General features: G+C 35.1%; 1 long non-coding RNA gene across 1 annotated transcript; it reads right to left on the reverse strand.

Annotated features, from left to right (window-relative positions):
- Positions 1 to 7,049: 7,049 nt before the first annotated feature.
- Positions 7,050 to 11,369, reverse strand: LOC136832419 (uncharacterized). The gene is made up of 2 exons (XR_010851195.1): positions 10,416 to 11,369; positions 7,050 to 8,214 (listed from the first exon to the last, which is right to left on the reverse strand). It is a non-coding gene; the product is annotated as an uncharacterized lncRNA (long non-coding RNA).
- Positions 11,370 to 27,500: the final 16,131 nt, after the last annotated feature.

Raw genomic sequence — 27,500 nt, forward strand, 5'->3', positions numbered from 1 at the left:
GGCAAAAGACCGGAAAGGAAAACCAGAGTAAGCACCCTCTTATTGTATATATGTTACAATCCTTTTTGTACATTGCTCTGTCCGTATAGTATTTGTGAATTTGTCGAACGGAATTTTATGATGTATTATTCGTTAATTCGTTAGTCTGTAGGGCATTATTTCACTTCATACGCCTAAAATGGAATTATGTTGACTGTAAATATTGGTCTTAGCTTTTTAACCCTTTTTTTTTTAACTTCATGCATTACTCCTTATAATAATGATAATAATAATAATAATAACAATAATAATAATAATAATAAAATCCGTTGTGTTCAACCCCAGCAAATTAATGGAAATCATCCTTTTACTGGACTTAGGAAGTAAATCGCTGTTCTTGAAAACAGGAAAAAGGTTTCTTTCCTGCTCGTAAGTCGCCAGATTTCCGGAAATCGTAAGTTTAATACTGCAGTAAAGGATAGCCTCCTCTTGTTTACTGAAGGTGGAAGTGAATTGTGTGGCTTTTTATATCTTATGGGAGTATTGTTTCCGTTACCAGGAGGGTAATAGTCTCTTTATTATAATATATATATATATATATATATATATATATATATATATATATATATATATATATATATGTGTGTGTGTGTGTGTGTGTGTGTGTGTGTATACATATATATATGTGTAAATATATATATATATATATATATGTATACACATACATATATATATGTGTGTTCGTGTGTGTGTGTGTGTGTGTGTGTGTGGTTGTGAGTATTGCCTTAGGGGTGAGACTGATAAGTTATGAAGGTATTCTTTGCGTGGTTTCAGATAAAACATGAAAGTATTATCTGATATGAATCGGACATGGCAGAAAAAGGTGTTTCTATCCCATCGTCAGAAAACTCATCGCTATATCGAATGATTCCATTCACAAAGAGACAAAACTCTTCTCTCACTAAGATCAACTTATGCTTGACTTAACTTATATATTAGAATTGATTTCTGACTGAAGATGTCTAATCTGTTTTTAACACTTGATTTGCACAATAGGAAGCACCGATTTGAAATTAGATTTTCGAATGAAGGCACTCGAAACCTCTGCCATTGCTCGAAAAGTTCCTACAAATATTTTCCCCGGAAAGAGAAGCTGCCATTAAGTAAATTGCAGAAATCTGGTAGAACTAAATACATCAGGGAAACTCGATGTCTCCTTATTTGGCAGTAGAGCGGAAAGGTTGTAACTTAACTTTGACCAAGATGTCAGAAGTTCAGAATAAAGGAAACTTTGTTGATCACAGAGGGAGGCTCCCATTTGACCATCTGAAAGCTCGGCTCTGCACTTCTTTTTTAGACCTGTTCCTCTCTTCTCCTTCTGAAAGAATCGGGAAAGGGAAATTGAAATATGAAAAGATTAAAATTTGGACAATAGAGAGGAATAGGATCACGACATTAAAAGGGAGAGTTACAGGCATCTGGGATGAAATAAAAAAGGTTTAATTCATTGTTAAAATCTTTCCTCACTATGAATTACGAATGATTTGTCGATTGATTTAATACATTTTCTGTAATCAAGAGTCCGGGGATTATGAAAGAAACTTGACCTTGTAACCTAGTGAATACTGTGTCCTGTTTGTGTTTCGGAAGAAGCGCTTGACAGCACAGATAGCAATCAATCGTTATATGTAACAATGTGACTTCAAACTTAGTACTTCGGTCCACCCTGGTCCAGCAAAGGAATGGCAAACTCGTGTTGGTCGGTTGGTAGCAATTTGGTCACTAGACAGGCAAATTCGGACGATCACACTCAGAAATTATATATATATATATATATATATATATATATATATATATATATATATATATATATATATATATATATATATATAAATTATATATTATATATATGTATATATATGTGTATGTATGCATATATATTATATATATGTATATATTATATATATAAATATATATATATACACACACACACACAAGCATTAAGCTACAAATGTGTTTAATATCCAATTCACTCTACTTCGGGAATATCACCGAGGGGGAATTATAATTGATGATAAATCATAATTCCCCTAAGGTGATATTCCTGAAGTAGAGCGAATTGGATATTAAATGACATTTCTAGATTAATGTTGTGTATGCAAAATGTCACGGTGATGTGATAAAATTTTATATATATATATATATATATATATATATATATATATATATATATATATATATATATATATATATATATATGTGTGTGTGTGTGTGTGTGTGTGTGTGTGTGTGTGTGTGTAAAATCTCCTGGTCACTTTTTACAAGTACAACAAATTATAATAGCCACAATGCCCTCTTAACTTCTCGTATTCTTCACACTTTTTGAATACGCTTGGCACTACAAAGCCTTAGAGCCAGATGCAAGAAATATGAAACAATTCTGATGTCAGGTAGGGAAATCGAACCCGTCCTGAGAAATATATATATATATATATATATATATATATATATATATATATATATATATATATATATATATATATATATATATATATATATATATATATATATATATATATATATATATATATATATATATATATATATAGACAGGTTTCTGTTATCTTAATATATATCATTTATTTTGTAGAACCATTTGAAAGTACACCAACCTAATAAGGAAGTCTCTTAGCCTTAGAAATAAACTAATCGAGTAAATAATTTTTTATTTGACCAGTCACAATAAAAGCAAGACAAATAAGCTAAAATAACCTATATCTGGAGAGGACAATTCAACAAAAAATACGTAGGACTATTTATTTTTACCCATTGAATCTCTGCACTGCGGGAACAATTTTGAATCTAATAGTTATACATTCCAGAGAAGGGCCGTTATAAAGGTTTCATTTACGTTTTGTATGAAACTATCCCTGTTTCCGCGAAAAACTAATTTCAAGCTATAAATTTAAAAAAAAAACCGAAGCTTTACTGGACTATAAATATACAAAAAAATAAAAATGATTGCATAATGACTATGTACCTATGTGCAGCATGAAAAGGATATTGGGCAATTATATGTAAGATAAATAGTCTCTCTCTCTCTCTCTCTCTCTCTCTCTCTCTCTCTCTCTCTCTCTCTCTCTCATATATATATATATATATATATATATATATATATATATATATGTATATATATATATATATATGTATATATATATATATATATATATATATATATATATATTATGTACATATATGTATAACCATGATCAGTTTGTTTTAAGGACTCTCCTGATGGCTTTAGAAACGCTTTGTTATCAAGTCCTCAGATGACATCGACCATTTAACGAAATAATTTCGAATACCTAGTTAATTATTGCTTATTGTAGGCACCATACATTATGGAGAGATTCGGCGTCGATAATCGGGAACAAATACATTCATACATAGTATTCCCAATATATGAATATTGTTTACATTTTTATATAAACACAATTTTTGCTTGGTCTTAGATAAGTGATATTCGGCCCAAAGCAAAAGAAATCCGTCATATCATAAAACGGGAAAAACAGATCATTTCTTTCCTTGACAGATCATTTGACAGGATACATTCGGCCAAATTCAGCAGGCAAAGTTAAATTGACTGTCAAAGGAATACTCAACCGAGGTTCACCTTGGATCTGGCTGTTTACCGAAAGAGTGTTCGAAGCGTCATTCCCTTCGATTGCTCCCAGTGCCTTTGATCGCTTACTTCTTGTGCTCGACGTTCTTTCTCTCATTCGACCGGTAAACAGTATTTACTCGAGGTCACCTTAAGTCTCCTCCTTGAGCAAAGAGCTCTCATTTCTCCTTGAGCAGTCAACTTTCGAAAAAAATCTTTCAAAGCCTCACACATCGTTTCGTTGGCTCATTTCCTCCGGGCGTTTGTGGAACGAATCGTGAGTGGCACGAGCCGATGAAACTTGCTAATGAGTTTTGCGTTATCAAAGAAGAGACAACAACTCAGAATATCTGAGTATTTCTTAAGGCGTGTCTCGTAATCATTAATCAGATTCCCTGTAAAGTTTTGATCTCTTAAATGTCTGAGTTGTTTTCACTGTAAGACAGGTCCAAGTTATTTTAAATTGCCCTTATGCTCACTTTTTACACCTTCGCTATTTTTTCTAATGAATAATGAATTCTAAATTACATCATATATGTGTTTTGGCTTTAGGAATTCAGTATAAAACGATAATGTTTTATAAACCAATTTGTGTTACTATAGCCGACTCCATCGGGAAAAGATTAAACCGGAGGTAATGAATAAAAGTCCCAACACAGGAACATTGCTGAAACTGCTTTAGTTTGTTTATCACAAGAGTTTTTTTAAGTCTTAAAAGTCATTATTTTTTGCCTTATTCAAAAGCAAGCCACATGTAAAAGGAGCGTTGGTTTGAGGAGGAAATTGGTAACCTGTACAAAAAAAAAAAAAGACATGAGGAAGACCATTATTTAGAGATAACAACGAGAGTCAATATTTAGTCACTAGCATCGGAAACAACCTTGTAAGAATTGCGAAACAACATTAAGCAATTATATATATATATATATATATATATATATATATATATATATATATATATATATATACATATATATATATCTATATTTATATGTATATTTGTAGGTATATACAGTATGTATATAAACACACCTATATATGCATATGCATTATGTTGTATATTTATATAGATACGTATGTATATGCATATATATATATATATGCATTATATATATATATATATATATATATATATATGTGTGTATATATATATATATATATATATATATATATATATATATATATATATATATATATAAAAAGAGTGATAGACAGAGACAGACAGCGAGTTATTAGAAAGTGACTTATTTTTCCATACGCCCCCTTTATGTAATGAACATTGTAGAATCTAAAGTCGCTTAAAAAACCGCTAACCCTTCTAATAGGTAGCATTGTGTTAATAAGATTGGATAGATTTTTCGGAATTAAATATAAAATAGACTTTCACCACCCCATTCTTCCCTTCAGGTGGATGGGACTCTGCTAAATGAGTTTGAAACATTGACTATGCTTTTAAGAAACATCTAATGAAAGTGTCAACAAATGCCGCACGGAAGTTAGGTATTGTACGCAAAGTCTCATGCTTTTATAACAATGATGGAATTAGTACAACCTGTTTTATGTCATCTGTCCTTCCTTTACTAGAATACCGTTCTCCAGTGTGGATGTCTGCATCTGCCAGAGATTCATCTCTGTTAGGTAGAGTGGTTCGAGGTGGTAGGTTTCTGTTTCCTAACATTAGCAGTTATGACTTGGAGTATCGACGGATGGTCTCATGTTTGTCAGTTTTTCAAAGGGTGAATTTTAACGAACTTTCGCTATCACAATTGATCCCTGATCCTTTCCTGCCGAGATCGACCAGATTTGCTAAACAGCAGCACCAGTATGCAGTAAATGTGCCTCGCTGTCGAACTTATAAGTTCCAGAGATCTTTTAATTCTCACATCGTTGAGGTGTGGAACAGTCTCCCTAAGGATGCTGTGCAATTAGAACCTCAAAGGTTCAAGCTGAGATGCTAAGTATTACTGCCCTAAAACAATTCACCCCGACCTTAGGTATTTCTCTTCATTTTGCATTTCCCATTACCTTCTGTTACTTCTTTCAAATGAACACCTTATTTCTTTGGAAGCTTGAATTTCAACTCAGTGGCCCTGCAGGCTTGTTCCAAAATAATAATAATAATAATAATAATAATAATAATAATAATAATAATAATAATAATAATAATAATAAGAAGAAGAAGAAGAAGAAGAAGAAGAAGAAGAAGAAGAAGAAGAAGAAGAAGAAGAAGAAGAAGAAGAAAATGTTTCTGATAGCAATTGTCAACGATTGGGCATAGGCACTATTGGGGGATGGGGATGGATTAACTATCCTTACTTAGTATAGTTTTGGTATTGAAAGTCTTTCTCACCGTATGTTAAGACCTGGTGCCCACTATCCACTCTCAGGGCACAGAAGCAATGAGAGCTGCTACGTCATTTTCTGTTATGAGCTGCTACGTCATTTTCTATTATCTGATAGTTTTTTTGGGTCAGTAGAATTTATTATAGGAAAGACCTTTCCAGAACAGGTACTTTAATCAAAGAAAGATTTGAACTGATTTTAACAGAGATCCTCCGCATTCACAATTGATCCCTGATCCCCTGATCCCTTTTTCCTGCTGAGAGCAACCAGATTTGCTGAACAGCAGCACCAGTATGCAGTAAATGTGCCTCGCTGTAGAACTTCTCAGTTCCAGAGGTCCGTCATTCCTCACACCGTTGGACTGTGGAACAGTCTCCCCGAGGACGTCGTGCAATTGGAACTTCAAAAGTTGAAGCATTTTAACACATTTTTATCTGTTTATTAATTTTTTTCCTTTTAATAAGTGAGATCTCTTCTTTCTGTATTTACCTCCTCTTATATCTTCCTAATGAATACCATATTCTTTGGAAGCATGAATTTCAAGTAAATGCCCCCTGTGGGCTTGTTCCATATGAATAGGGTTCATCTTCTGAGTAATAATAATAATAATAATAATAATAATAATAATAATAATAATAATAATAATAATAATAATAATAATAATAATAATAATGCGTACATTAAAGCATTAGAAAAGTGAAGTCTCAGCTTTATTTTTTCACTTTTCTGTCTCTTTAACAACACGTAGGTCTGCCAAACTCAAGTAAAGTAAAATATTCAGAATGACACATCCCTTCAGGGGATTTGGAGAATTAAGACCTTGCCATGAGGCATCAATAAATGTAATAAGGATGACATCATTAATGTTATTTTCCTTCTACCTTCACTTAAAGTGTTTTCTCGTCTTCAGCGGAAACACTTTAGGCCAGTTCTGTTTTTTTTTTTATTATTTTAAAAATATATATCAACCTTTTACCGATTTTCTGGACTATCGCTAAGAGGCAGAAGTGTTTTTTTAACCTCATCGACCGTCAACTAAGTGTAGGTATATTATAAAAAAAACCAGTTTAATATAAAAACCTTTTTATTTGGAAACCATACTTTAAAATATGAAGTCGGAGATTAGTCTTTCACTTTGGTCCTCCACTTAACATGCAAATATTCATCATGTATTTCTATGATCTTTGGACAGTGACGTACAGAGGAGTTCCAATCTGCTACAACGTTAACCATTGTAACATTACTGAGCATAAAAACATTGACTTTGCCTATAAATACATAAAAAACACATTTTACCAAGAGTTGTGGTCACACAGTAGCAATAACAATAATATAATATAAATAATATAAGATAAAGATATACAAAAATAACAATGTAAATGACACTTTGCCAGTACCTTACCCCTAAATATATTAACAGTAATCAAGTAAAATCCATCTCTTACCTGTTATCTCGAAATAATGTGAAAGATATTAAAAACAGAACACGGGTTTTCTTTGAGAACCCAGACAAGTGATATTTAAATATGTTAACAGCAGAAATAAGGAAAAACAAGTTCCAAAATAAAAATCCATTTCAGGCCCTGACACAAAATGTGCTCCTATTATCGCCAAGTTGCAAGAGGTGACCAAGAAATAAGAGTCTGTTACTGATTGTTCTTCTTACTCAAAGATTCGGCATTACATCTGCCTAGTCTGAGGTGACAAGCAAAATATTTCCATAACTTGTAGTCCTTCCCACATCGGAGGCACAAAATACGTTCGGTGGGAGTCTTCTTACGTCCAGGTCCCACCTGCTTCAAGGCATTCGGTCTATGACAGCGCAACAGTCGTGTGTGTCTATACATATTGGAAGTACTGGCAAACGTCACGTGGCAGTTAGTGCATGTTCTTCGCGAACTATCCTCTCCTTTTTCCTTTTCAGTACTTTTTCCGGCTTTGTATTTAACGAGCGCCACAGAGGGAACTGGTGAAATAGAATCTTCTGCCACGGGAACTGATCCATCTTGTCCTGAGAGATACTTGACGAATGCACACTTGCTTCTGTCATCAGCCAAGCAGCGATGCCCTCCTCTCATGGAAGCCACAATCACAGGAACTTTATCTTTTATCAAGGTGGCGTCGTTCTTCTGTGGTTGCTGATCTAAACCGCTGGTAGTTGGAGACTCTGGCTGGTCAGTTGGCGACTGGTCAGTTGGGTTAGATACGTCCTCCATCACTCTCCAGAGAATCTGGAGAAGAAAAAATTCCTGAATTTCATTACTCTCAAATCATACATCACATATTTAAATCATATTACATATTTTATTATTCCATCACATTTCATAAAGCTGTATAGACTATTAAAAGAACAGAATCATTTGCTTGTGGAAATAAATCGAACTCCGTCAGAATTTGGTCTTAATAGGTTTTAGTAATAAATACTGAAAATGTTTCGTCTGTATACCACTGGGCAAATAGTTAAACATTTCATGAATTAAGGAGAATCGTTTGACCACATCATTTCAAAGTGGAGTCAAAAGATTTTGGCTAAGAAAGGAACAGATGGTTTTCTTATTGTTACATTATCCTTTTTTTATACTTTATAATGAAAGAGTAGCATTCGGGTGCTGCTAACGTATGTAGTTATGTGTTGTACAAGAGCTGGTCTATTTCTTCTCCTCATTAATATATATATATATATATATATATATATATATATATATATATATATATATTATGAGAAGATAAAATTCAAATAGATGTATATATATGTATATATAAAAATTTCTGACTCACATCAGGATCGAACCCAGGTCTTTCAATTGAAAGCAAAGGGCGCTGCCCACTAGGCCATACATGTCGTAAAAGAAGTTGGAACCTGAGGGCAACTGCACCCAAGGAATTACCTGGGCAAGCTAACTGCTTGCATACCAGCGTGTTTTCCCCAACTTCCCGAATCAGCAATGACCCAGTTGACGGGTTCCACCCTCTTTTATGACTTGTATGGACTAGTGGGCAGGCCCCTTGCCTTTCAATTGAAAGGCCTGGGTTCGATCCTGATGTGAGTCAGAAATTTATTTCTGTTCCACACGTGATTGTGTGTTGAATATTTCTATATATGTATATATAAATATGAATACAAATATATATATATATATATATATATATATATATATATATATATATATGTGTGTGTGTGTGTGTGTGTGTGTATAGATAGATAGATATGAGTTGTAACCTCATTGGTACCTAATGAGAGTCTCGGTTGGTAGATGAGTCTGGAAGTTCACGCCAAGCCTATTGCGCCTTTTCACACCGTACAAAACTTATGGCAAAATCCTGTCCTGGAATAAGGCTGGTTTAATCTAAACCATCCACTGGTCAAGTGGAATTTAACTTTTTAATATGCCTGATATGTTTAACACGTTGATATCGTGGCTACAGTGACAATTTGTGTTTGTATAATGATCGAGCCTACATTCATCATGTCCATGTTGATGTTTATTTTCTTAAGCTTTCCTTCCTGTCATATACATTTTAAACCTCTAAACGACGGCTGTAACAGGCCGTGATATCTCGGACGTAACAAAAACTGCGGTGCAAGTCACGGCCCGTGGCCTAGACCTAGTTGCACGTCACTGGTTTTCATAGTTGCTGTCTGATTCCGTAATTATCACCAATGATAAAAGCTATTGAAAACAAAATGATAAAATTTGCTATTCATCTTGATCTATTAGTAGCTGAAATCCACTTACCAACAAATATATAGTTCCGTGTCTTTCACAGATAGGCCTAGTATCAACCGGTATTCTAAATCGGTTGCCATACTATCATTGGTCTCATGTCATTGCCTCCGTCATTTACCAGTAAATTTCCACCAAGCTAAGGGTTCTTTAAGTAATGCGCCGTCTTTTCATAACTATTTATTAACTAGGGAAACGTCTCGATAATCGTTATGCTCTCCTGGTTGGTCGTTACTTTCAAGTCACTCACTTCAATTACTCGACTGCGTAGATGATCACTCTAGAATTGGACAGTACATCGGGCACGGTCTTTTGAAAGGGTAGCCTTGCTTTTAGGACATTTTACTATATGTCTAATGAAATAAGTAAGAATTTAATGGGTATGGGAAGGTCTCTCCCTTGGGTGGTTGCTTTGCAAAATTCATGCAAAGCTTATGAAAAGCTGTCAGCGAACTGGAGTGTTTCCCCCTTCGACGTTAAACGTTCTAACATTTGGTATATTAAGTAAAATGACATTTTTATGAGGTAATTTTACATATTACCATTCTTTAAACGTTACCAAACTAAGGCATATTTCAATGTAGTAATGTGCAAGTTTTCAGCAACATTGCTGTTGCATAATAGGCCTAGGAGACTGGCTTCACTCTGTTGGCTGTGAAAACTTTCTGCATTAGCCTTATAAACAAACTGAATTTTGAAACACTTACATCACCTTATATGACTGGATGAAAGACTGTGTATTCAGGCAACTCTTCTTATCTAAATTATTCGTTGTCCCGAGCAGAGGCGAAACTTTCGACAAAAGGGCGATACAGCAAACCGTCTAGTCCGAACGTCTCTCAGCGATTGATGCTTCTGCACTTTCTTGAGTTGAGATTGAGAAGGATGGATCTTGGTAGGCCAAGTGCATTCAAACTGGAGGTGCACATCAGGTCATCAAAACTCACTTATATAAACAACAGCATTAATTGTTTGAAGATGTAAATTACTGCAGTTATTTGGCCAGTCATGTACAATGGATGCTGGTTTGATTTTAAATGTCCTAAAGTCACGCTTGAAATCATTCATAGCAACTTCTTAGGAGGAATTGAGACGACAGTCAATCGGGAATTTAATTGATAAAGATCCTCCTTCACATCTGCTGCTTGCCTATTCCTCAACGGAAATTACCATGTTTGATCATGTATAAGTTGTTCACACAAAAACTAGAATAGATAAAGCGGGTGTTGATCCGCACCTGTATAGGTCTAATATTAACACTACAGTTTATTTACCCTGTGTTTAATATCCATATCACGAGGAGGTCGCAACTTTTCCTCTCACAAGGTAACAATAAGGCTATTATAGACCGAACCCCGATGAAAACTTTCAAAAACATGCCATTTCATCGTTTCTTTCCCCCTTTTTTAGAGAGTTCGAACAAAATGAGGGCAGTGTTCAAGCTTTATTTTAATTTTTCGCGTCTGATAACTTTTGCCCATAGTGAAAGACAGTACTTGCAATACGAGCCCGTGTTTAATGATCTCCCTCCCACTTTCAGTAAATATCATTTACTGAGGAACATATGCTGGTAGGAAAAAAAAAAATTCAGTTAGCGACTTCCTAATATTGGCAGAGAATTGTGAAAACCGAGATAAATCAAAAGTTCAATGAATTAAAGTTACTTGCTCTACTTGTTACAAATTTCCTTTTAACCTTGAAAAAGAATTGGACGTGACTTAAGGTTTTTTGTCTTTTTAATTAGACTCAGTTATCTGTAGCTGAATAATCATCATTATTCTGTAGCGATTAAAAAGAAGTAAACGCATTTTTGTTGTTATGAATTAAGACCATGCTTAGGCCTATATTCTTGATAGCATTGATTAACAACTTCCAGTTTGTAGCGAAGAAATTAAAAGAGAGCTATGTTCTTAGAAGCAACTAGTCAAAAGAAACTCCTGAAGAACAATTATTGAAGGAGTCGAGACATGAGCTGAACAATCCAGCATCCTATTTCTCAAAGTGAAGACGAGCAGAGCAAAACCAATCACGGAAGAGAAAAATCTGTGACAGATGGAAGCGCGCAGGTAACTAACTGACTGCGCAGGAAACTTATAAAATCGGCATTTATGGTCTGTCGTTACGTTCTCATTACAAAATTAATGTATTCTTTTCACTCGAGGAGACCAGCGGTGCCCTTTCGCTCTGATGGTGTATCCATGGTGAAGTCTCGGTCTAATGACATCATCGCTTTCAATTCTCTCTCTCTCTCTCTCTCTCTCTCTCTCTCTCTCTCTCTCTCTCAGAGAACAACTTGCTCCTGTTTCACAAATGTCTGCAGGGTTTGTTTTATGCATACGAACGACTTTTTGTTGTTATATAATCTGAACTAGCCTCCATATTAAAATGACAGCGGCATATTAAGAGAACAGTTATTCACAGTCCTTTCAACCACGATTCAGAGCAAACGAAGAGTCTCTCGGTCACAATGGCAGCCCTAATTTCTGAGATCTTTCCTCTTTCAAAAGAAAAGAGAGCTATTCTGTTCTTACCCGCGTTACGACATCCCTTGCAAGCACTGCTCGGGAGAAAACCATCTGCATATGAGCACAACAAACAAAGCTCTTGACTTTATGATCTCCGGGTATTTTTGCTTTCATGATCGTGCATTATTCTTCCTATACTTAACCTAAGCTTCCATTTACGGACTGCACCGAAAAATTTTGAAATTTGGGCAATGAAGCTAATTTTTTTCTAATACTGGCGTCATTTGAGTTATCCTTTCGTAAGAATTGTAACGTCTTTTATAATGCAAGCATTGTAAAACTTCAGCAAACTGTCTAAGGAAAAAACTCATAGTCGTTTAAAAAGTGATCTGTCATAGGAACTGCGGGCTAATGGCATATAGATCAAGATGCTGAAGAAGGTTCTCTTTAAAATGTGTTAATTCCATTGACTTACCTTTGTCGAATCATCTGTAGAATGAAAGACATTTTGTTTTAATCCATATGCTATTTAAGACTTCAGTGGAAATTAAGTTTCTCATCTCCCATTAATTTTGAATATTTTAGTGTTCACATCACCCGAATTCATGAGATTTGGGAAATCGTTTTCCTGCCACATTTTCAAGATTAGCGCTCATATACTGCAAGAATTCTCGCTGGCCTGCAGACTTTATCTTGTTATTATATAGAAGGATTAGATTACCATGAGGAGGCAAAACGCTCTTGAGACCATTCCTAGAAAGTATCGTCACTGAATCAGTATGAAATTGCTGAAAGAACTGTGGTTATTGGGATCCAGGGACACAGGAACGAGTGTATCGAAGGAGAATCAGAAGACGGAGTGAGAGAGAGCGCCGGGGGTGGGGGGGGGGCGGATGTGTATGCACTTCCAAATTAGTTGATATGCATGATTTAATCATCATCCTACCGCATTCCTCACACCGTTGGACTGTGGAACAGCCTCCCAGACGATGTCATGCAATTGGAACTTCAGAAGTTCAAGCGAAGATGCATTGCATTACTACCCTAATACAGTTCAACTTGTATTGTAACGTATATTTTACTTACAATTTTTTTTATTTATTGATGTTAATTTATCTGTTTTCTAATAATTGATCAATTTATTTGTTCCTCATTGCCTTCTGTTACTTCTTTTGAATGAACACCATATTCTTTGGAAGCTTGAATATCAAGTCAATGGCCCCTGTGGTGGGCTTGTTCCATATGAGTAGGGTTCATCTTCTGAATAATAATAAATATAATAATTCGGTCTTAGTTTCCCTTCTTTGAGAATCGACGTAACTAAATTTTACAAGACAGTGAATCCCCATGAGACTGTTAATATGAACATCGAATGATCTTTGAACGTAAGATGTGTCTCTTCTATTTTAATTTGATATTTAAGATTATCTTGAATGAAAGACTTATTCAACAAACATTAAAGACTTGATGTATCTCAAGTTAGCCTTCTGAAGCTCTGAAATTCCCTCCAAAGGGGGAATTCCCCCCTGGTTGAGAACACTGTTCTAGAGCATTGATCCTATTAAATGATTTCGAAAATAATTTATTGTTTTGACTCATTTTCAGTATTATAAGAATTTATTAAGTCTGCTCTATACATAAAGTATAATCATTATCTTTCAAAGGTTCGTCTCCAAGTGACATTTAGATTCCCGGCTTATATATTTGGTTACCTGAGTAAACAATGCTAATCTAAATGTCCGTAAACGCTGTTTATGAAGAAGCAGAAAAGACCAAATGTATGAGAGAGAGAGAGAGAGAGAGAGAGAGAGAGAGAGAGAGAGAGAGAGAGAGAGAGAGAGAGAGAGTCCTGCAATTATTGAGATTTCGAAAAGTTGAAATGCTATGGCCTCTCGTTTCTTTAACACGCCAAACAGAACTTCAAACTCAGTAGCATGATTTTTATAAATTCGTATAGAATTAACTTTAATGTTTCTCAAATCAGGGGAACATTAAGACAGTAAAAGGTTCTCATACTCTCTCCACCTTAAATTTTATATTACTCTTTTTTTTTTTTTTTTTTTTTACCAAGTCACTTCTCATTTGTGACTCAATCTCAGTATCGCCTTGGAGATTGGTTATATTCTGTTTTACAGACCACAATACTGCGTCAAAATGCCCTTGACTATAACATATCTGTAAAAGTCAGTTTAAAAATAGCTAGCATTAATGTCCAAATATTTTATGATAAACCATATCAAAGCCTGAGATTGAGCTTATTCGCTTTCTTTCTGTCATTTTTTGTCTTAACTTTTTCGTTTTCAAAGATTCTTGATAGATCTTCACGTAAGTCTTCGTAAGGGAACACAACAGTGACGGTCACTATTAACAAGAATATCGACTGTTTAAAAAAATATGTTTGTATTTGCGTTTAAATAGATTGAATGACTCTCCCCACCCCCATACAAACCTGTTGAGAAAACACTGCGAAAGCATTATAAAAACATCCGTAACACTGAATTTTGAACTTTGCCCACAGAGTTTGTGTAACCAAATAATGAACGGGTTTGGCTTGCCAATTGTAATAGTTCTGCGTTCATTGAAATTCTGGATAGATGGGTGGTTTAGTTCATGAATGATAAATAGTCACTACGTGTTTCATTGCAAATGGAAATTCGTCTATCGGTTTTGTAAATACTGTGATATTTTGTTGTTAGGTTGTATTATTTCCTTTCTGTTTTCTATTTTGCTTAAAATAACAAGGAAATATTTAATTCAGGATAAGCTCTCTCTCTCTCTCTCTCTCTCTCTCTCTCTCTCTCTCTCTCCTTATTTATAATGTCCTAACCTTAAAATAAAAAAAATGCGAACTTCATAAACTATTCCATTAGAGGTCGGAGAATTCTGACTCAAAATTCCTGACCTCTATAAATAAGCTCTCTTCATCCTTGAAGAAAAATATGCTTCGCCTTTGTATGAAGAAAGTAAATTCATACACAATGAAGATAAGTATACTGCAGCAAAACTAGGAGGAGAAAATAGACAAAATAAAAGCAAGTAAAGTCATACAGGATTTTATTTTAACGCAGCTCCCGTGAAAATATATTTTCATGCGCAGTTTTTACTTAGTCACAGTTTTAGAGGTTTCCTTCCTTTCAGCATTATATTGATACAGATATATAGAAGAAATTATTACTTAGTAACCTTATTTTCATTATGAATACACTGCTACCCATGTCTCATTCGGATCTGCCACATGCCTTAACTCATAACTAATTAATAACGGAACAACATTAAATTGTTATTCCACTGATAATTAACATTGGAATTAGAAACTAGCACCCTCGGTAGAATACAGGTAATATCAATTAAACGTGACCGTTATAGGACTAATGCTTATGGTAAGGGTGTTATTAAATACATTGTTCATTCTCCCGAGTCATTATGCCTTACAATTCTAATGAACAAGGTTTATTTTGGTTCCATGACTAAAAGAATGTAACATCTTAATGGCTGCCTCAACTTAATATTCGTGATCTTTTGCTCCCCTATAAGAGTCTTACAACAGCTGTAGGTCGTCAACATCTGTGACATTGGCTTTTTTTTTTTTTTTTTTACACTTACTTTCGTGATTTCTACATATTTTCTCTGTTATTACTATTTACATTAAGTTTTGCTTTGTTTTCGTTTTATTTTTTGTAACTTTCAATCTCATTATTTATATTAGATATTCATCCTTTAATGTCTGATTTTTTTTTTTACTTTCCTCAAGTATTGTGTTTTAAATATTGTCATCTACGTCATTTTTTAAATTAATTTTCTTGTAGATTTTGCAACCTTTGTCTCGTTTCTTAATTTTTTGGGGCTTCTTATCAATGCTGTCGACCCATTTGGGAATGTGTACTGGGCTTAGATAAGAATGAAAATAAAATTATTCCAAGTCAGTGATTAAATAAAATACTTCCAACAGTCGTCAATGAAGTTCGTTACCTCAAATGTTCACACCAGTTGTGTTTGGCACTAAAAAGGATGCTGTTTGACGTGGCTTCTGAGAAAAACAGCGGTAGTTTCAGCCAATAAAGAAAAATGTTGAATTGAAATTCTGAAGGTGTCTGACGTTATCAGAAAAATACGTGTTAAGTATACCTTAGTTTGACCAGACCACTGAGCTGGTTAACAGCTCTCCGAGGGCTGGCCCGAAGGATTAGATTTATTTTACGTGGCTAAGAACCAATTGGTTACCTAGCAAGGGGACCTACAGCTTATTGTGGAATCCGAACCACATTATGACGAGAAATGAATTTCTATCACCAGCAATAAATTCTTCTAATTTTTCATTGGCCGGTCGGGGAATCGAACGCTGGGCCAGCAGCGTGCTAGCTGAGAACTATACCCAACCCTCCAATTAGGGACTAAAATACGTGTTGCAAACCATAATATTCATTTGGACTTCACTGAGTGCGACAGTCTGAAAGGTATATTTTTGTTTTTCGTTTGATACCATAGTCATCCTTTTCGCTTACACGCTAGTCTGTTTTACACACTCTCTCTCTCTCTCTCTCTCTCTCTCTCTCTCTCTCTCTCTGTTCTGCTTCTTCATAAACTGCGTTTGCGGACAACATTGACGGACAACATTGAGATAAACGTTGTTTACTCAGGTCACTGAATCTAACTGCTTGTTTTCGATCACACTGGACTAAATTTAGAGCTACTGTTTTCACGATTTGTATGTTCATCCCCAATTTATTCGACCTCGTCGCATTTGGTGTAAAACAAATTATATGCTTCTGTTTTCTTATCAGGGACCTCTTAATTTCTGAAAATATGCTTTGCAATATTTACGTAAATATCACTGAGGCTGTTATCATATAATATGGACAGAATTATCTATTAAAGTAATCTCTCTCTCTCTCTCTCTCTCTCTCTCTCTCTCTCTCTCTCTCTCTTGCCTTGTAAATATATGCTGCTTCATTTTCATATAGACCACCTTCTTAAACTTCAGAAAGGTGCCAATTAAAAAGGTCTGATATATTGCCTGAAGCTCAAGTTTCTAACTTTATTTTTATTTCCACATCCCATTTCTCTCCTCAGTCACTATTTTCCCTTAAGTCTAACATCATTTGATTCCAGATATGTTTCAAATCTTTGGTCTCCGCCTACGAGATACAAACAAAATGCTACTACGAATACTATCGTCCCATAAAATCTATTTCGGTTTACTGAGGAAAAAATTCAAGAAATTTAAAGCACACACATCTAAGATAACACGTTTTTTGAGGTTGAAGAAATCTAGGGTTAATATAGAAATAGCTGCCAAGTAATGTTTAGAAATTACCCACTTTCTCAATGTCATTTGTAGAAAAATATGGGAGCATAGCAGTAACGATCTCTCTCTCTCTCTCTCTCTCTCTCTCTCTCTCTCTCAATCTCTCTCTCTCTCTCTCTTTATAATCTCTCTCTTTACCTTAAAATAAAAAAAATGCGAACTTCATAAACTATTCCATTAGAGGTCGGAGAATTCTGACTCAAAATTCTGACCTCTATAAATAAAAGTTTCTTCATCCTTGAAGAAAAATATGCTTCTTTTGTATGAAGAAAGTAAATTCATACACAATGAAGGTAAGTATACTGCAGCAAAACTAGGAGGAGAAAATAGACAAAATAAAAGCAGGTAAAGTCATACAGGATTTTATTTTAACGCAGCTCCCGTGAAAATATATTTTCATGCGCAGTTTTTACTTAGTCACAGTTTTAGAGGTTTCCTTCCTTTCAGCATTATATTCATACAGATATATAGAAGAAATTATTACTAGTAACCTTATTTTCATTATGAATACACACTGCTACCTATGTCTCATTCGGATCTGCCACATGCCTTTAACTTCTCTAAATAATTAATAACGGAACAACAGTAAAATTGTTATTCCACTGATACTAACATTGGAATTAGAAACTAGCACCCTCGGTAGAATGCAGGTAATATCAATTAAACGTGACCGTTATAGGACTAATGCTTTATGGTAAGGTGTTATTAAATACATTGTTCATTCTCCCGAGTCATTATGCCTCTACAATTCTAATGAACAAGGTTTATTTTGGTTCCATGACTAAAAGAATGTAACATCTTAATAGCTGCCTCAATCTTAATATTCGTGATCTTTTGCTCCCTATAAGAGTCTTACAACAGCTGTGGTCTTCAACATCTGTGACATTGGCTTTTTTTTTTTTTTTTTTACACTTGCTACCATTGATTTCTACATATTTTTCTCTATTTATTTACTATTTGCTTTACGTTTTGAGCTTTGTTTTCGTTTTATTTTTGTAACCTTCAATCTCATTATTTTATATTAGATATTCTTCAATGTCTGATTTTTTTTTACTTTCCTCAAGTATTGTGTTTTAAATATTGTCATCTTCGTCATTTTTTTATTAATTTTCTTGTAGATTTTTGCAACATTTTGTTTCGTTTTCTTAATTTTTAGGCTTTCTAATCAATACTGTCGACCCATTTGTAAATGTGTACTCGGCCTTAGATGAGAATGAAAATGAAAAATTCAAAATCAGTGATTAAATAAAATACTACAACAGTCGTCAATGAAGGTCGTTACCTCAAATGTTCACAAGTTGTGTTTGGCACTAAAAGGATGCTGTTGACGTGGCTTCCTGAGAAAACAAAGCGGTAGTTTCAGCGAATAAAGAAAAATGTTGAATTGAAATTCAGAAACTAATCATCAGCGTTATCAGCAAGTTAAGTATACTTAGTTAACCAGACCACTTGAGCTGGTTAACAGGTCTCCGAGGCTGGCCAGAGGACTGGATTTATTTTATTAGTGGCTGAAACCAATTGGATTTACCTAGCAGGAACCTACAGCTTGTTGTGGAATCCGATCCATATTATGACGAGAAATGAATTTCTATCACCAGCAATAAATTCCTCTAATTTTTCATTGGCCGGTCAGGGGAATCGAACGCTGGAGCCAGCAGCGTGCTAGCTGAGAACTATACCCAACCCTCCAATGAGGGACTAAAATATGCGTTAAACCACAATATTCATTTGGACTTCATTGAGTGCGACAGTCTGAAGGTATATTTTGTTTTTCGTTTTGATACCATAGTCATCCTTTTCGCTTACACGCTAGTCTGTTTTACACTCTCTCTCTCTCTCTCTCTGTTCTGCTTCTTCATAAACTGCGTTTGCGGACAACACTGAAGGACAACATTGAGATAAACGTTGTTTACTCAGGTCACTGAATCTAACTGCGTGTTTTCGATCACTGGACTAAATTTAGAGCTACTGTTTTCACGATTTTGTATGTTCATCCCAATTTATTCGACCTCATCGCATTTGTAAAACAAATTATATGCTTCTGTTTTCTTATCAGGGACTCTTAATTTCTGAGAAATATGGCTTTTGCAATATTTATTAAATATCACTGAGGCTGTTATCATATAATATGGACAGAATTATCTATTAAAGTAACTCTCTCTCTCTCTCTCTCTCTCTCTCTCTCTCTCTCTCTCTCTCTCTCTCTCTCTCTCTCTCGCAACGCCTTGTTAATATATGCTGCTTCATTTTCATAGACCACCTTCTTAAACTTCAGAAAGGTGCCAATTAAAATGGTCTGATATTATATTGCCTGAAGCTCAAGTTTCTAACTTTATTTTTATTTCACATCCATTTCTCTCCTCAGTCACTGTGTACCATAAGGTCACAACATCATTTGATTCAGATATGTTTCAAATTTTTGGTCTCCATTCCACGAGATACAGACAAAATGCTACTACAATTCCTATCGTCCCATAAATCTATTTCAGTTTACTGAGGAAGAAATCGGAAATTTAAAGTACACCATCTAAGATAACACGTTTTTTGAGGTTGAAGAAATCTAGAGAAATATAGAAATAGCTGCCAAGTAATGTTTAGAAATTACCCACTTTCTCAATATGTTTGTAGAAAATATGTGTATAGCAGTAGTCTCTCTCTCTCTCCCTCTCTCTCTCTCTCTCTCTCTCTCTCTCTCTCTCTCTCTCTCTCTCCTCTCTCTCTCTCTCTCTCTCTCTCTCTATTTATAATGTCCTAACCTTAAAATAAAAAAATGCGAACTTCATAACTATTCCATTAGAGGTCGGAGAATTCTGACTCAAAATTCCTGACCTCTAAATAATGCTCTCTTCATCCTTGAAGAAAAATATGCTTCATATTTTTGTATGAAGAAAGTAAATTCATACACAATGAAGGTAAGTATACTGCAGCAAAACTAGGAGGAGAAAATAGACAAAATAAAAGCAAGTAAAGTCATACAGGATTTTATTTTAACGCAGCCCATTGAAAATATATTTTCATGCATGCAGTTTTTACTTAGTCACAGTTTTAGAGGTTTCCTTCCTTTTCAGCATTATATTGATACAGATATATAGAAGAAATTATTACTTAGTAACCTTATTTTCATTATGAATACACTGCTACCATGTCTCATTCGGATCTGCCCATGCCTTAACTCATAACTAATTAACGGAACAACATTAAATTGTTATTCCACTGATAATTAACATTGGAATTAGAAACTAGCACCCTCGGTAGAATACAGGTAATATCAATTAAACGTGACCGTTATAGGACTAATGCTTATGGTAAGGGTGTTATTAAATACATTGTTCATTCTCCCGAGTCATTATGCCTTACAATTCTAATGAACAAGGTTTATTTTGGTTCCATGACTAAAAAGAATGTAACATCTTTTAATGGCTGCCTCAACTTAATATTCGTGATCTTTTGCTCCCCTATAAGAGTCTTACAACAGCTGTAGGTCTTCAAACACTGTGACATTGGCTTTTTTTTTTTTTTTTTTTACACTTACTTTCGTGATTTCTACATATTTTCTCTGTTATTACTTATATTTACATTAAGTTTTGCTTTGTTTTCGTTTTATTTTTTGTAACTTTCAATCTCATTATTTATATTAGATATTCTTCCTTTAATGTCTGATTTTTTTTTTTACTTTCCTCAAGTATTGTGTTTTAAATATTGTCATCTACGTCATTTTTTTTAAATTAATTTTCTTGTAGATTTTTGCAACCTTTTGTCTCGTTTCTTAATTTTTTGGGGCTTCTTATCAATGCTGTCGACCCATTTGGGAATGTGTACTCGGGCTTAGATAAGAATGAAAATAAAATTATTCCAAGTCAGTGATTAAATAAAATACTTCCAACAGTCGTCAATGAAGTTCGTTACCTCAAATGTTCACACCAGTTGTGTTTGGCACTAAAAAGGATGCTGTTTGACGTGGCTTCTGAGAAAAACAGCGGTAGTTTCAGCCAATAAAGAAAAATGTTGAATTGAAATTCTGAAGGTGTCTGACGTTATCAGAAAAATACGTGTTAAGTATATCTTAGTTTGACCAGACCACTGGAGCTGGTTAAATACTCTCCGAGGGCTGGCCTGAAGGATTAGATTTATTTTACGTGGCTAAGAAACCAATGGTTACCTAGCAAGGGGACCTACAGCTTATTGTGGAATCCGAACCACATTATGACGAGAAATGAATTTCTATCACCAGCAATAAATTCTTCTAATTTTTCATTGGCCGGTCGGGGAAGCGAACGCTGTGCCAGCAGCGTGCTAGCTGAGAACTATACCCAACCCTCCAATGAGGGACTAAAATACGTGTTGCAAACCATAATATTCATTTGGACTTCACTGAGTGACAGTCTGAAAGGTATATTTTTGTTTTCGTTTGATACCATGGTCATCCTTTTCGCTTACACGCTAGTCTGTTTTACACACACTCTCTCTCTCTCTCTCTCTCTCTCTCTCTCTCTCTGCTGTTTGCTTCTTAAACTGCGTTTTGGGACAACATTGACGGACAACATTGAGAGATAAACGTTGTTTACTGAGGTCACTGAATCTAACTGCTTGTTTTCGATCACACTGGACTAAATTTAGAGCTACTGTTTTCACGATTTGTATGTTCATCCCCAATTTATTCGACCTCGTCGCATTTGGTGTAAACAAATTATATGCTTCTGTTTTCTTATCAAGGACCTCTTAATTTCTGAAAATATGCTTTGCAATGTTTACGTAAATATCATTGAGACTTTTATCATATAATATGGACGGAATTTTGTAAAGGAAGATTATCTATTAAAGTAATCTCTCTCTCTCTCTCTCTCTCTCTCTCTCTCTCTCTCTCTCTCTCTCTCTCTCTCTCTCTCTCTCTCTCGCAGTGCCTTGTAAATATGCTGCTTCATTTTTCATAGACCACCTTCTTAAACTTTAGAAAGGTGCCAATTAAAAGGTCTGATATATTGCCTGAAGCTCAAGTTTCTAACTTTATTTTTATTTTCCACATCCCATTTCTCTCTCAGTCACTATTTTCCCTTAAATCTAACATCATTTGATTCCAGATATGTTTCAAATCTTTGGTCTCCGCCTACGAGGTACAAACAAAATGCTACTACGAATACTATCGTCCATAAAATCTATTTCTTGTTTACTGAGGAAAAAATTCAAGAAATTTAAAGCACACACATCTAAGAAACACGTTTTTGAGGTTGAAGAAATCTAGGTTAATATAGAAATAGCTGCCAAGTAATGTTTAGATATTACCCACTTTCAATGTCATTTGTAGAAAAATATGGGAGCATAGCAGTAACGATCTCTCTCTCTCTCTCTCAATAGTTCCTCATTGGAGTGGGGGGTACCGTTCTCAGCTAGCACTCTGCTGGCTCCAAGTTCTGATTCTTCGACCAGCCAATGAAGAATTAGAGAAATTTATTTCTGGTGATAGAAATTCATTTCTCGGTATAATTTGGTTCGGATTCCACAGTAAGCTGTAGGTCCCGTTGCTAGGTAACCAATTGGTCCTTAGCCACGTAAAATAAATCTAATACTTCGGGGCAGCCCTAGGAGAGCTGTTAATCAGCTCAGTGGTCTGGTTAAACTTTTTTCTCTCTCTCAGTGTAGGGGACCAGAGTATATTTATACTGCAATAAATCTTATTATAATATAACATCTCTCTCTCTCTCTCTCTCTCTCTCTCTCTCTCTCTCTCTCTCTCTCTCTCTTACCGTAGCTAAAGTAGAATTGAATATTCTGTCCTTTTTTTTTTGTCACCTAACCGTAAAAATTAAACGCCGCCTTATTTAGTGTCTTTACACAGGGAGTTCTATATTGAGAGACACTGAAAGGAATGCTGTGTATTTTTTCCTAAGTATGGTAAGGAAAAAATGGACGCATTAAAGTCGTGTCCTTTTATGCCGCGAGAGTCTTAACTGAGTCAACACCGCAGCATTTCCAAGCATGTCATTATGTGCACTCCGCCAGCTTTTCTCATTTTCAGAATTGAATTATAAAAGCGACGGGGAAAGTGGGGGACTTTTTTTTAGGCATGCGAGCCCAGACTCACGTGTTGTCCAACATTTCGACGCAATCTTTTGACATTTGAATGGGTCTGACCAGCAAAAGAAGAAGAAGTTTATCTGCTTTTCAAATAACTTTTTCTAACAGCTGATCTCTTCTTGACGTATTTCCCACTACGTTCTGTTACTTCTTTCGAATAAACACCATATTCTTTGTAAGCCTGAATTTCGAGTCAGTGGTCCCTGTGCATGGTAGGCTTGTTCCATATTAATAGAGTTCATCTTCTGAATAATAATAATAATAATAATAATAATAATAATAATAATATAGTAAAACAGAATAAAAGCAAAAGTTTTATTTATTTAAAGTATATCATTCGTATTTTGTATCTTAAAAGGGGATCAGTTTCTTTATTGGGTCTAAAATATTATCAATATAGACATGCTGTTGATACTTCTATTAAGTGTAGTATAAGGTTCTATAAGGTTGTGCAGGCTATTTTTTGCCGATATATTAATTTTTTGTGCGAATCCATTTCCTGCTCTTAGGTTTTTACTTTTTTTAAGTCACAGACTTTAAGAATGACGTTAGATATTCGCTTTCCAATAAACATTTTGCCTTTTCATTGTTGATGAAACAACTGGCACCCGGTAATTTCAGAAAACAGCGCTTGTCTAACTGGTATATACCACTCTCTCTCTCTCTCTCTCTCTCTCTCTCTCTCTCTCTCTCTCTCTCTCTTCTCTCCATATCTTTCACCGCAATTTTTGTCTTCATCCATGTTGGAAAAATAAAGACAAGTCGTCCTTTTGTTAGATGTCAGACCCGACACTTACGCAGTGAAAGATCGTTAAATAGAATTACGAAACGGAGAGGAAAGATGGCTGAAAGCTTACCACCCAGAGGGATTATATGACCAGAGTCAGTAAATCAAATTATCGAAGTGTATAGAAACAAAATCCCCAAAATAATCTTTCAAGGACTCTCTCTCTCTCTCTCTCTCTCTCTCTCTTTTAAAGTATTCCAACAACACCCATGTGAAGGAGAGGTAATCTAATCCTTCGATATAATATTAAGATAAAGTCTGCAGTCCAGCGGGAATCCATGCAATATATGAGCGCTAATCTTGAATATCTATCTGGAACCCAGTGGCAGGAAAACGATTTTCCAAATCTCGTGGATTCGGGTGAACACTGAAATATTCAAAATTAATGGGAGAAGAGGAGACTTAATTTCCCATGAAGTGAAGTCTTAAATAGCAAATGGAGTAAAACGAGATGTCTTTCATTTTACAGATGATTCGAGTGCGAAGAAATTGTGGGCCATTTTGAAACAACGAATTCCACGAAGAGGAATAAACGGCATAATCGTTTGTTAACTGAATGCAAGAGAGAGACTATAGCATTGTATTTATTTAATTTAATGGATCGTCCTTTTTTTTTTTTACGTCAAGACAAGATATTATAAATGTGATTTCATAAGATTAAATCCATTGAAATTCTCTGATTTATCGTCGGTTGGTGTTTAAGCTGACCTTCCAAACCTCTTTGACAGACAGACAGACATATAGCAGAAGAGCTTATATAAACAATTTTAAAAGTTTTTGTTTTCGTATGAACTTTGGTATTATTATTATTATTATTATTATTATTATTATTATTATTATTATTATTATTATTATTATTATTATTATTATTCAGAAGATGAACCCTCTTCATATGGAACAAGCCCACCACAGGGGCCATTGGCCTGAAATTCAGGCTTCCAACGAATATGATGTTCATTCGTAAGAAGTAACAGAAGGTAATGGGAAAGACAGAATTAGATCATTTATTAGAAAAAAATTAACAAATTAATAAAAAAATAAAAATGTAAGTAAATTATACATTAAAATACAAGTTGAATTGTATCAAGATAGTAACGCATTGCATCTTCGCTTGAACTTCTGAAGTTCGAATTGCACAACATCCTCTGGGAGGCTGTTCCACAGTCCAACGGTGTAAGGAATGTGGTAGGATGATGATTAAATCATGTATATCAGCTTATATGGAAGTGCATACACAACGGCTCCTCTCTCTCTCTCTCTCTCCCTCTCTCTCCGTCTTCTGATTCTCCTTCGATACACTCGTTCCTGTGTCCCTGGGTTTCCATAACCATAGTTCTTTCAGCAATTTCATACTGATTCAGTGACGATACTTTCTAGGAATGGTCTCAAGAGCGTTTTGCCTCCTCATGGTAATCTAATCCTTCTACATAATATCAAGATAAAGTCTGCAGTCCAGCGAGAATCCTTGCAGTATATGGGCGCTAACCCTGAAAATCTATCTGGAATCCAGGGACAGGAAAACGGTTTTCCAAATCTCATGGATTCGGGTAAACAATAAAATATTCAAAATTCAGGGGAGAAGAGGAAACTTAATTTCCGCTGAAGTCTTAAATAGCAAATGGAGTAAAACGTGGTGGCTTTCATTTTACAGATGATTCGAGTGCGAATCATTTCTTAGCTGCTGAGGACACACACACACACTGTTCTTTCCATGTCAGGTGTTATAGGTTCAAAAGGAGTGTTACGCTGTTCTGGCATGGACCACGCAGAGAGAGAGAGAGAGAGAGAGAGAGAGAGAGAGAGAGAGAGAGAGAGAGAGAGAGAGAGCTACGTTATCGAGTGAAGAAAGGTAGATAGGCAAGAAATACCTGTTCCACTTAGAGAGAATCAGTTTACTCAGTGATAAATAACAAATGTCTAATGACATTGTGCAGTGGCACTATTCAATATACTGCATTGATTAAATATTTTTCTTTAATAACCATGATTCACATAATCATGAACAGACAGCACTAACTCATCAACAAGGAAATTATAAAGCTGAAAAAAACTTCTTTCTTTTCAGTATTCGTAACCTTCCGTATTTAGTGGTTCAACCATGACATTTTTTCTTACAACCTTCACAGATTGTGGAATTTGGGTGAAAGTGTTTTTAAAGGCATGTCTGAACTCCGAGCAAGTTTGGCTATATTCTCTCCTGCTAAAATTGTAATTGTTAGGAAATGCATCTCTCCGGTACATTCCAGTCATACTAATATTGATCATTAAAGTCATTTCTACCACTAAAATCGTTACCATTTTTGCTGTGTATTCAGCAGACGCGTTAATTTTTGTATGTCTTATTTTTTTTTTTTATCTCGGTACACGTCATGTGTATATGCCACGTGTCTTACGACGAGGTCTCACTTAAGAAAAAAAAATGAATTAAAATGGATATTTCAACACGTGGCGACCGAGAAAGTGATGTGTCACAAAGACAGACGAAAATAAAGAAAGTCCCACCGGGAAAACCACGGGGTATTCGAGAAGATTCGATCAAAGACTTACAACGACCGCAGAGTTCAAAGACAACACGAAAGACTGTCCTTGTGGCCTCTTTTGACATCGCTCGACCCAAATCCTCCAATTCATTTACTAGAACGAATTCAGGACCTACTTCCCAGTTCCAGGTAATGGGTCTTTTCAGATAATGTCTCTACAGACAGAGTCCATTTCCTTTTCGTCATCTGCCGTATCTGATGTATAGTATGTAACGTGTTCTGTTAAGCTTCGAAACAACCCTTCATAATACGTATCTCTTTGTCACCTGATTCCCCCAGTCCTCCAACCTTGAAGGTAACTTACTTTCAAAATATTTGAGGAAAAATCTTCACAGAAGCATGATAAATGATATGAAAAAATCACCAGCGAAATTCATGACTTAATGAGTTGGTCCTTACGGGGCTATTCAAAATGAATTTTCGCTGAAAACTAAAACAATTCTGTGAGATATGAAATGAGCCTAAGCACCTGGAATTTTTTTCTTAGCTATTCATACTCAACATTAGACGCCAATGAACCCCAGTATCAATAACCACGATGCATAAACAGTGCGCAAGCACTGGATGAGTAATTGGTGAATGTGTAAGAGATACAGAATGACTTCACTAACCTGAACTTTTTG

Source organism: Macrobrachium rosenbergii, chromosome 49, assembly GCF_040412425.1.
Source record: "Macrobrachium rosenbergii isolate ZJJX-2024 chromosome 49, ASM4041242v1, whole genome shotgun sequence".
Classification (NCBI taxonomy): domain Eukaryota; kingdom Metazoa; phylum Arthropoda; class Malacostraca; order Decapoda; family Palaemonidae; genus Macrobrachium; species Macrobrachium rosenbergii.